This window comes from Macaca fascicularis, chromosome 19 (assembly GCF_037993035.2).
Source record: "Macaca fascicularis isolate 582-1 chromosome 19, T2T-MFA8v1.1".
NCBI lineage: Eukaryota > Metazoa > Chordata > Mammalia > Primates > Cercopithecidae > Macaca > Macaca fascicularis.
Window position 1 is genome coordinate 10075949 of NC_088393.1, and position 11405 is coordinate 10087353.

The window sequence follows — 11405 nt, forward strand, 5'->3', positions numbered from 1 at the left end:
CACAAACACAACAGCTCAGCTGAATAATGATGCCAAAAGACTGTAATATCTTTCAGATAAGAATGGCATCCCAGTGGCAGAACTTCTCACAGTATATTTGACTATCTGGGTCTGGAGGACATGGCCAGAAGGACACGTAAACAATGATCCATGAGCAGTTGCTAATGGTTTCACTGAATGGCCAAGGATGTATATGGAACAAGACTGGTAAGTCTAGAAATACATACATGGATAGATCTCTCTTAAAGGACATGGGCTGTGAAGATATTTGTGTCCCACGTAAATGTCCAGCAAAGGCAATCCACTAGAAATAAGACTCTTAATAATCAGCTGGACAAAATGATACTCTATATAGAAGTCAATTGCTTTCCCCTGCCACCCCAATGTTTGCTCCATAGGCCCTTGAATAAGATGGCCATAAAAACAGGGATAAAGGCTACTATGGCTCAACAGTATGGACTTCCATTGACCAAAACTGATGCAGCTAACGCTACTGCTAGGTGCTTAATCTGCTAAAAGCAAAAACCAAAACTGAATATATAAGGGCATTAATTTCTTTTTTCTTTTCTTTTTGGGGGGAGGGGGACAGGGTCTCACTCTGTCACCCAGGCCAGAGTGCAGTGGCATGATCACAGCTCACTACAGCCTCAATCTCCTGGGCTCAAGCAATCTTTCTGCCTCATGCTCCTGAGTAGATGGGACTACAGGTGTATATCACCAAGCCTGGCTAATTTGGGGGGCTTTTGGGGAGCGTGGTTTGATTTTTTGTTTGTGTAGAGATGGGGTTTCACCATGTTGCCCAGGTTAGTCTTGAACCAAGGGCATTAATTTCTAGAGTGACCAGTGACCAGGGGAGCCATCTGGTGGCAAGATGATTACACTGGACCACTCCTATCATGAAGGTGACTAAGATTCATCCTCACTGGAACAGACTCATGTTCTGGATATGGATTTACCAGAAGCCTAACTACTAAGTAGAGAGGCAAATCCATATAGGATTTGTATAGAGACAGATTTGTATAGGCCAGAGGCAAATCCACTAGGCTTCTGCCTATACAATGCACCATCCATGCACTCACAAAATGCTTTCACTGTAGTCACAGCATTCACACAATACTGTCTTTCATCGAGGAACCCATTTCACTGCAAAGGAAGTGCAACAGTGGGAACATGTCCCTATCATCAACTGGTCTCATCCACACACCCCATCACTCAGAAGCAGCTAGTCTAAATGAAAGGTGAAATGGCTTACTGAAAATTCAGATACAGGGCCAACTGGGAGACAACCTCTGAAAGAATAGGATTCTGTTTCACAAGACACAGTGTATGCTCTGAATCAGAGATCATTAGATGCTACTATCTCACCAGTCAGAACAAACAGGCTCAGGAATTGATGGGTGAAGGCAGAATTAGCTCCATGACAAAAATTTTGCTTCCAATCCCAGCAATGTAGAGCAGTGTAATTTGGAGATCTGAGTCCATAATGGGGAATGCTTCCCAAGGGGCAACTATTTGGTCCCAACACATTGGAAAGTGAGATGAACATCTGGCCCTTATGAGTTTCATATCCATTAAACCAAGAAGAAAAAGAAAAATAAGGAGGTGAGAGGGAATAATCTATTAACTGAAGGGATTAATCTCAATTACCAAAGGGAAACTGGGGTACTGCTATACAACTGAGGCGAAAAGGAAGACATCTAGAACCTCCTAGCACTTCCATACCACTTAGAAAGATTAACAAAAACTTACAATAGAAAAAAGGCAGGAACATGGAGGACCAAGATCCTCTCACAATGAAGATTTGAGTCACTCCATCAGGTTCAGAACCCAGAGCTGCTGAGTTTCTGGATGAGGGCAAGGAAAATACAAAAAATGTTCACTGAAAAAGTAAAACCATGGATATCAACTATAACTTCAAGATCAACGACAGACAAGAACTTCAGCAGTTTGGCAGGTTTTGTGTTTTTGCTTTTTTGAGACGGAATCTCTCTCTGTTGCCCAAGCAGGAGTACAGTGGCGCAATCTCAGCTCACTGCAACCTCCACCTCCCAGATTCAAGCAATTCTCCTGCCTCACCCTCCAAAGTAGCTGGGATTACAGGTGCCCACCACCACGCCCAACTAATTTTTGTATTTTCAGTAGAGACAGGGTTTCACCATGTAGGCCAGACTGGTCTCAAACCCCTGACTTCAAGTGATCCACAAGTCTCGGCCTCCGAAAGTGCTGGGATTACAGGCATGAGCCACCACATCCAGCCCCGAGTTTTCTCTTTGATTTTTATGTATACATGTTAGTTTCTAAGCATGTATTTATATAAACTAACCATTTACTTCTCTTTTCTATCTTATATATGTTCCTAAAGGTTAAATTTATATATATATATATATATAAATTTTTTTTTTCTTTTTTGGAGACTCAGTCTCTCTCTGTTGCCTAGGCTGGAGTGCAGTGGCGAGATCTTGGTTCACTGCAAGCTCCGCCTCCCAGGTTCCCGCCATTCTCCTGCCTCAGCCTCCCGGGTAGCTGGGACTACAGGCGCCTGCCACCACACCCAGCTAATTTTTTTTTTTGTATTTTTAGTAGAGACAGGGTTTCACCGTGTTAGCCAGGATGGTCTCGATCTCCTTAACTCGTGATCAGCCCACCTCAGCCTCCCAAAGTGCTGGGATTACAGGCATAAGCCACCGCACCCGGCCTAAATTTAAAATTTAGTCTTCAGGTAACAGAATATTCAAGGAGAATATGACAAAATTTCAGTAGAAATTAACATGGCTTCAGGCGTGGTGGCTCACACCTGTAATCCCAGCACTTTGGAAGGCCAAGGCTGGCACATCACCTAAGGTCAGGAGTTCGAGACCAGGCTGGCACATCACCTAAGGTCAGGAGTTCGAGACCAGCCTGGCCAACATGATGAAACACTGTGTCTACTAAAAATACAAAAATTAGCTGGGCATGGTGGCACACGCCTTTAATCTCAGTGTGGGGAAAAGAAAAAGAGATCAGCCTGTTACTGTGTCTATGCAGAAAGTAGACATAAGAGACTCCATTTTGTTCTGTATTTGAGATCCTGTTAATCTGTGACCCTACCCCGAACCTTGTCCTTGCAAGAGACATGTGCTGTGGTGACTCAAGGTTTAATGGATTTTGGGCTGTGCAGGATGTGTCTTTGTTAAACAAGTGCCTGAAGGCAGCTTGCTGGTTAAAAATCCTGCCTGTCCCCGGGCAATGGAACAATGGGGTGTGAGACCCCATTGTATGCTCTGTTTACTGAGATAGGAGAAAACCGCCTTACGGCATAAGGTGGGACTTGCTGGACTTGCTGGCGGGACTTGCTGGCGCAAAGCTAAGAGGTTTGTGGAGATGTTTACATATGCATATCAAGGCACAGCATTTTCCTTTGAACTTATTCATGTCACAGAGATCTTCGTCCATATGTCTTACTGCTAATTTTCTCCCTAAAATGATCCTATTGTCCTGCCACTCCCTTATGTTTAAGATGGTAAAGATAATTATCAATAAATACTAAGGGAACTCAGAGACCGGTGCCAGTGTGGGTCCTCTGTATGCTGAGCGCCGGTCCCCTGGGCCCACTTTTTCTTTCTCTATACTTTGTCTCTGTGTCTCATTTCTTTTCTCAAATCTCTCGTTCCACCTAACGAGAAACGCCCACAGGTGTGGAGGGGCAGGCCATCCCTTCACTCAGCTACTCGGGAAGCTGGGGCAGGAGAATCACTTGAACCTGGGAGGTGGAGGTTGCAGAGAGCTGAGATCGCACCACTGCACTCCAGTCTGGGTGAAGGAGTGAGAATCCATTCCAAAAAAAAAAAAAATTAATATGACCTGTGATGAGGGGCTGTGCACCTTCTCACTTAGGGGTGAGAAATTCTCCCTTCAATCTTGTTAAGTGGAAATGCAGACTTAATCATTATAAGAGAATCAAAGTGTGTGTAGATGGGCACATGTGGATGCTGACTAGGCAAAACGGTGAACATGCCAGTTACCAATTTATCCATCTCAGCTCCAAATTCACCATCACTATCTGCTGTGGAACAAAGGGCTGTATTCTTTAAGCATTTATCTTTTAATGGAACATGTTAAGCTTTATCATGTTGCATTATAAGATGGAAGGGAGGCCAGGTGCGGTGGCTCTCGCCTGTAATCCCAGCACTTTGGGAGGCTAACGTGGGCAGATCACCTGAGGTGAGGAGTTCGAGACCAGCCTGCCCAACAAGGCGAAACCGTCTCTACTAAAAACACAAAAAATTAACCAGGCATGGTGGCAGGTGCCTGTAATCCCAGCTACTTGGGAAGCTAAGGCAGGAGAATTGCTTGAACCCAGGAGGCAGAGATTGCAGTGAGCCAAGATCACACCCCTGCACTTCAGCCTGAGTGACAAGAGCAAAACTCCGTCTCAAAACAAAACAAAATAAAAAATTAGCTGGGCATGGTGGCGAATGCCTGTAATCCCAGCTACTCGGGAGGCTGAGGCAAAAGAATTACTTGAACCCGGGAGGCGGAGGTTGCAATGAGCAAAGGTCATGCCATTGCACTCCAGACTGAGCAACAAGAGTGAAACTCTGTCTCAAAAAAAAAAAACAACAACACACAAAACCTGCAGGTAGTTTCGAGGAGCTGAGCACAGCCTCCAGCAACAGCCAGCAACAAGTCCTATAGCTGCAAGGAAATGAATTTTGCCTTTTGACTGAATGTGGAAATATACTCTTCCCTAGGCAGAGGTTGCAGTGAGCCATTGCACTCTAGCCAGGGCAACAGAGCAAGACTCTATAGCCAAAAAAAAAAAAAAAAAAAATTGTACTGTAGGTTTCAGCTAAGGCAATTAGATAAGACACAGCATGCTTATCAAATTCGTAGATGGACTATACAATTTGATGACTGATAGAACTGGATTCAAAATTACTGTCACAGGCTGAAGTGATTCACCGAATAAACAGGATTTTTATTTTTAAAAAGGAAATAGAATATACAACACAAGAATTAAACAACACTCATATAAAATGTCTCACACGTAAAACATAAACCAAAACGCTACACTACTGGCCAGCCGCAGTAGTAGTTCAAGCTTGCAATCCCAGCACTTTGGGAGGCCAAGGTGGGCAGATCACTTGAGGCCAGGAGTTCAAGACTAGCCTGGCCAACATGACGAAACCCCATCTCTACAAAAAAATACAAAAATTAGCCAGGCGTGGTGGTGCATGCCTGTAATCCCAGCTACTTCAGAGGCTGAGGCATAAGAATCACTTGAACCCAGGAGGCGGAGGGTGCAGTGAACTGAAATGGCATCACTGCACTCCAGCCTGGGCAAGAGAGGAAGAATCTGTCTCAAAAACAGGGTGGGGGGGCACGGGGAGAAAGAAAAGAAAGAAAGTAAGAACACTATACTTCCGAAAATATATTTGAGTATTCTTATTCAGGATGAAACTGAACAAGACACTGACTGTCTTTTTGAAAACAAGTGGCTTGCGGTTAAAACTAAAATCTATCTTCAGATGTAGCAGCAGTAAAACAAACAAACAAAAAAGAAACAAAAAACAAGTTAAAGTCTGTTCCTTATTTCTTTCCAGAATAATTTTTAGACAACTTTACATCGATTCAGAAACTGCCAAATGGTACAACACCTATGGATGGGAATTTATAATATCCAGCAAAATTAAACGTACATTTGTCCTCTAACCTAAAATCCAGTATTAAAGGTTTAACCTGATAATACACTTATACAAATGTTAACTACATATAAAGAAGTTCATTTACTGCAGGTTACTCATGGATGCTAAAATAATTAGTAGAAAGGTTGCTGGGGAACAAGATATTCCAGGTATCCTGCAAGGGATGGTGGCTCATGCCTGTAATCCCAACATTTTCTGAGGTCGAGGTGGGAGGATCACTTGAGCCCAGTAGTTCAAAGCTGCAGTGAGCTAGGATCGTGACACTGCACTCCACCCTGGGCGACAGAATGAGTCTCAAAAAAAAACCCAAAAAAAACCCCACAAATATATATATGCAAATATAGAGTTATAGAGATCTCTCTCTTTCTCTCTACATATCTATGTGACAGATACATTCTCATATAAATATATAATATATATGTGATATATATATTCCGGGTGTCAAAATACCAACCCACATATTACTCTCTTTTGTGCTGATGACATGGTAAAAAGGTATGAGGGAGGCACATCTCACACAAGAGTGTGAAAACTCAATCAGCCCACGAAAGGATCTCGCATATTACTTTCTTATCCAAAAGGAAAAGGCTATCTTTAAAATAAAGTGCTCTGGCCAGGCGAGGTGGCTCATGCCTGTAATCCCAGCACTTTGGGAGGCCAAGGTGGGCAGACCACGGGTCAGGAGTTCAAGACCAGCCAGCCTGGCCAGCATGGTGAAACCCTCGTCTCCACTAAAAATACAAAAATTAACTGGGCCCGGTGGCAAACGCCCGTAATCCCAGCTACTTGGGAGGCTGAGGCAGGAGAATCACTTCAACCCGGGAGGCGGAGGTTGCAGTGAGCTGAGATTTCGCCACTGCACTCCAGCCTGGGAGACGGAGTGAGACTCTGTCTCAAAAAATGAATAAATAAATAGATCATTCTACCATAAAGACACAGACACACAAACGTTCAATGCAGTGCTATTCACAAGAGCAAAGACATGGGATCAACATAAATGCCCCTCAATGACAGACCAGATAAAGAAAATGTGGTACACATACACCATCGAATACCATGCAGCCATGAAAAAGAACAACAAGATCACATCTTTGGTGAAAACATAGAGAGCTGGAGGCTATTATACTTAACAAACTAAGGCAGGTACAGAAAACCAAATACTGGCAGTTGTGTGCTAGGTCACCAAGATGTCGTTCCCAAAGTATACTCCGTCACGCCTGGCCACTCTGCCCTCGATGCTTGACCTGGCCAACTATATGACATGTCCCTGGAAACCGGGAGGGCACAAGCTAAGCAGTTGGCCATAAGAGCCCAGTTTCAGCAGGAGTAGCTGCTCCAGTACAATGACCCTAACCACCGCTTGTCGAAGATCCTGCCTTGATTAGTTGGACCTATGCAAGATCAGCAAATGTCTATCCTAATTTCAGACCCACACCTAAAAACTCACTCCTGGAAGCTCTATGTAGAATTGGGCCCCTCTTCTTCTGGTATTATGTTTCCAAAACTGACATGGATAGGAAAGAAAAACTTATCCAGGAAGGAAAATTGGATAGAACATTTAACATCTCATATTAAGTCTGGCAATGATGACTATATATATTCTTGCTTAAATAAATCATCTATTAATCATTAAAAAGAAAAGAAAACCAAATACCACAGGCTCTCACTTACAAGTGGGAACTAAATGATAAGAACTTATGAATACAAAGAAGGAAACGATAGACACTGGAGTCTACTTGAGGGTGGAGGGCAGGAGGAGGGAAAGGAGCAGAAAAGATAACCACTGGGTACTGGGCTTAATACCTGGATTTCTTTACCTATGTAACAAACCTTCACATGGACTCCCAAACCTAAAATAAACGTTAAGAAAAAAAAAAGAGGCCGGGCGCGGTGGCTCAAGCCTGTAATCCCAGCACTTTGGGAGGCCGAGACGGGCGGATCACGAGGTCAGGAGATCGAGACCATCCTGGCTAACATGGTGAAACCCCGTCTCTACTAAAAAATACAAAAAACTAGCCGGGCGAGGTGGCGGGCGCCTGTAGTCCCAGCTACTCGGGAGGCTGAGGCAGGAGAATGGCATGAACCCGAGGAGGAGGAGCCTGCAGTGAGCCGAGATGTGGCCACCGCACTCCAGCCTGGGTGACAGAGCAAGACTCCGTCTCAACAAAAAAAAAGAAAAAGAAAAAACAAAGGAAATCAGTATATTGAAGAGATATCTGCACTCTCGTTTGCTACAGCAGTATTCACAGTAGCCAGGATTTGGAAGCAGCCTAAGTGTAGCTCAACAGATGAGATGAATGGATAAAGAAAATGTGTGTGGTACACATATACAATGGAATACTGTTCATCCATAAAAAACAATGAGATCCAGGCCAGGTGCGGTGACTCACACCTGTAATCCCAGCACTTTGGGAGGCTGAGGTAGGTGGATTACTTGAGCCCAGGAGTTTGAGGCCAGCCTGGGCAACTGTGAAACCCCATCTCTACAAAAAATACAAAAATTAGCCAGGTGTGGTGGTGAGCAGCTGTAGTCCCAGCTACTCAGGAGGCTAAGGTGGGAGGATCACTTGAGCCCAGGAGGTGGAGGTTGCAGTGAGCTGAGATCGCATCACTGCACTCCAGCCTCAGTGACAAGAGCTCAAACTTTCCTCAGCTGCTGCCAAGGTGCTCCGTCCTCCCGAGGACCACGTTGCAGTGAGGCCCTCACTTCATGTGGCAACTAGCACTGCATCCGGCAGCACCAGCCCCATACTGGCCCACGACATGGCCTCCATCTCCAAGCTCGCCTGCATCTACTCAGCCCACATTCTGCACGAGGACGAGGTGACCACCATGGAGGATAAGATCAATGGCCTCATTAAAGCAGCCGGTGTAAATGTTGAACCTTTTTGGTCTGGCTTGTTTGCAAAGGCCCTGGCCAACGTCAACATGGGAGTCTCATTTGCAATGTAAGAGCTGGTGGACCTGCTCCCCCAGCAGCAGGTGCTGCACCAGCAGGAGCTCCTACCCCCTCCACAGCTGCTGCTCCAGATGAGGAGAAGAAAGCGGAAGCAAAGAAAGAAGAATCTGAGGAGTCTGATGATGACATGGCCTTTGGTCTTTTTTCTTTTTTTTTGAGACGTAGTCTCACTCTGTCGCCCAGGCTGGAGTGTACTGGCGTGATCTCAGCTCACTGCAACCTCCGCCTCTTGGGTTCAAGCAATTCTCTGCCTCGGCCTCCTGAGTAGCTGGGATTACAGGTGCCTGCCACCATGCTAGGCTACTTTTTTTGTATTTTTAGTAAAGACAGGGATTCACCATCTTGGCCAACTTGGTACGGAACTCCTGACCTTGTGATCCACCCACCTCGGCCTCCCAAAGTGCTGGGATTATAGGTGTGAAACACCATGCCTGGCCTGGCTTCGGTCTTTTTGACCAAACCTCTTTTGAAATGTGTTCAATAAAAAGCTGAACTTGAAGGAAAAAAAGGAGGGGGGGAGCAGGGAGGAAGGCAAGAAAAAAGACAAAAAAGGAGATCCTGGCCAGGTGCAGTGGCTCACGCATGTAATCCCAGCATTTTGGGAGGCCGAGGCAGGTAGATCACGAGGTCAGGAGATCAAGACCATCCTGGCCAATATGGTGAAACCCCATCTCTACTAAAAATACAAAAATTAGCTGGGCGTGGTAGCGTGTACCTGAGAACCCAGCTACTCAAACGGCTGAGGCAGGAGAATTGCTTGAACCTGGGAGGCAGAGGTTGCAGTGAGTCGAGATCGCGCCACTGCACACCAGCCTGGAGACAGAGCGAGACTGTGTCTCAAAAAAAAAAAAAAAAAAATAGAATGAGATTCTGTCATTTTCAACAACACAGATAGAACTAGAGGGCAGTACATTAAATGAAATAAACCAGGCACAGAAAGACAACTTGGGCGTGGTAGGTGGTGGTTGCCGTGAGCCAGTATCATGCCACTGCACTCCAGCCTGGGCATCAGGGCAACATCCTGCCTCAAAAAAAAAAAAAAGCTTGAATAGAGCTCAGATCCAAAAACACTCCGTTATATTTTAGAGCAATTTGGAGAATTTTCATTTATTATACAGAGCAAATATTAGATAATATTATTTGTAATTTTCTTGATGCAAATAGAATTACGGTTTTAGTAAGACAACACTCTTATCATTGAGTCAGGTATTACCCACTACTTAAATGTCGAGCTTTTACCATCCTGGCTAACACGGTAAAACTCCATCCCTACTAAAATACAAAAAATTAGCCGGGCATTGTGGCACGCACCTGTAATCCCAGCTACTCGGGAGGCTGAGGCAGGAGAATCGCTTGAACCCGGGAGGCAGTTGCAGTGGGGTGAGATCGCGCCACTGCACTCCAGCCTGGGCAACAGAGCGAGACTCCCTCTCGGGAAAAAAAAAAAAAAAAAAGAAATGTCGAGCTTCATCTCTGCAATGAATTTCCCATTTACTCTCAAACAGTTCACCATAAAATGTATTTACGAGACAGCAACTACACAAAACGCTAAATACAGGTGCAGCTACAATGGATACTTATTCGTCGTACTGGATGGTCAACATACCCATAGGTTTAAGTTTTTTCGAAAGAAAAATGCAGAAAAAATACACTTAGTACATTCATCCTGTTAACGGTAAATTCGATTATTGTAGTATTTGTGTGTAAACCCTCCACCCTTTCTTCCAGGAAGCCTGGTTATGAAGCTCTTTGGAGACGTACAGAGCTAGGAACTTCAAATGAAAAGAATAGCTGAGTATTCTTAGCTTTCTTTAGTAGAAAGACTCGCGGTCTACAAACGTTTATATGCACATGCAGAAATACGCACACCCTAAGCTAAGAAAGCACCTTTCTACCTGAACGTAAAGTGTCCATAAAAAATATACAGGTTTCGCAAAGGCAAAATGCCAAAATCTCACAGGAAACACTCGTTTGCATAAAAAAGGAAGCACCTGCCCGCTTGAACCAACTTTCTCCCAGTGCTCACCCGAACACGGTGGAGTTGCCAGGTCCGTGAGGCTGCAGGGATCTTGGGGACGGAGTCAATCAAACGCGAACAGCAAAATTCTTTCCCCTCTGAAAAACAATTCACAAAGGTTGCCTTGGAGACTTATGTTTTAGGCCTCAGAGTCCTTGGACACTTTTGAAGACGGGAACGCATGGCGGAAAACATCCCTCGGACGCGCCCATACTGCACTTCCCACCCAGCTCCTCTAGGGGACCCAAAGTCCGAATGGCCTCTCCGACGTGGCCTCGCCCGATGGCTCCGCGGCTCCCGCGGACGCGAGTGGAGTGGTCCGGGCCTCTCGAAGGAGGATCCTCGATTACCCTGGGTCGATTGTGACCTCTGCCACCCCGCGAAACAACGCCCAACCCACTAGTCTACACAACCCTCACCAAAGTAGTGAACGACCAGACGACACAAAGAAAAAGGTGGCTCTGAGGCAATAGGCGCCAGCGACTAAAAGAGACAACTGGCGCGCCGCTAACGTCACTTCCGCCGGAGCATTGGGAGGGGCGTGCCTCGTTGCGTGGGCAGTTGGACAGGATGGAACTCTTTAGGATTCTAGTTTCCCTCCGCGTGGGTGCGGAGGTATCAAGGGGTCGGCTCAGTGCGTGGGTCGGCAGAGAGAAATGGGCCCACGGGACAAGGTGGGGGTTAAATCCGGGCTGTGGGCGGGGCTGTGGGCGGGGCCCATGTCCGGGGGCGGGGCTGGATGTGG

General features: G+C 45.6%; 1 protein-coding gene and 2 pseudogenes across 1 annotated transcript in view; 1 reads left to right on the plus strand and 2 right to left on the minus strand.

Annotated features, from left to right (window-relative positions):
* Window positions 1–11145, minus strand: part of ZNF560 (zinc finger protein 560) — a 35208-nt gene extending 24063 nt beyond the window's left edge. Inside the window, exons 1-2 of the mRNA XM_005587893.5 lie at window positions 11080–11145; window positions 10670–10758 (exon numbers count right to left, since the gene is read on the minus strand). The gene's annotated coding sequence lies outside the window, so the exon portion shown is untranslated. The remainder of the gene's footprint in view (window positions 1–10669; window positions 10759–11079) is intronic.
* On the minus strand, window positions 6150–6238 carry LOC123570441 (small nucleolar RNA U13; annotated as a pseudogene).
* LOC141409201 (NADH dehydrogenase [ubiquinone] 1 beta subcomplex subunit 4 pseudogene) lies at window positions 6756–7379 on the plus strand (annotated as a pseudogene).
* Window positions 11146–11405: the final 260 nt, after the last annotated feature.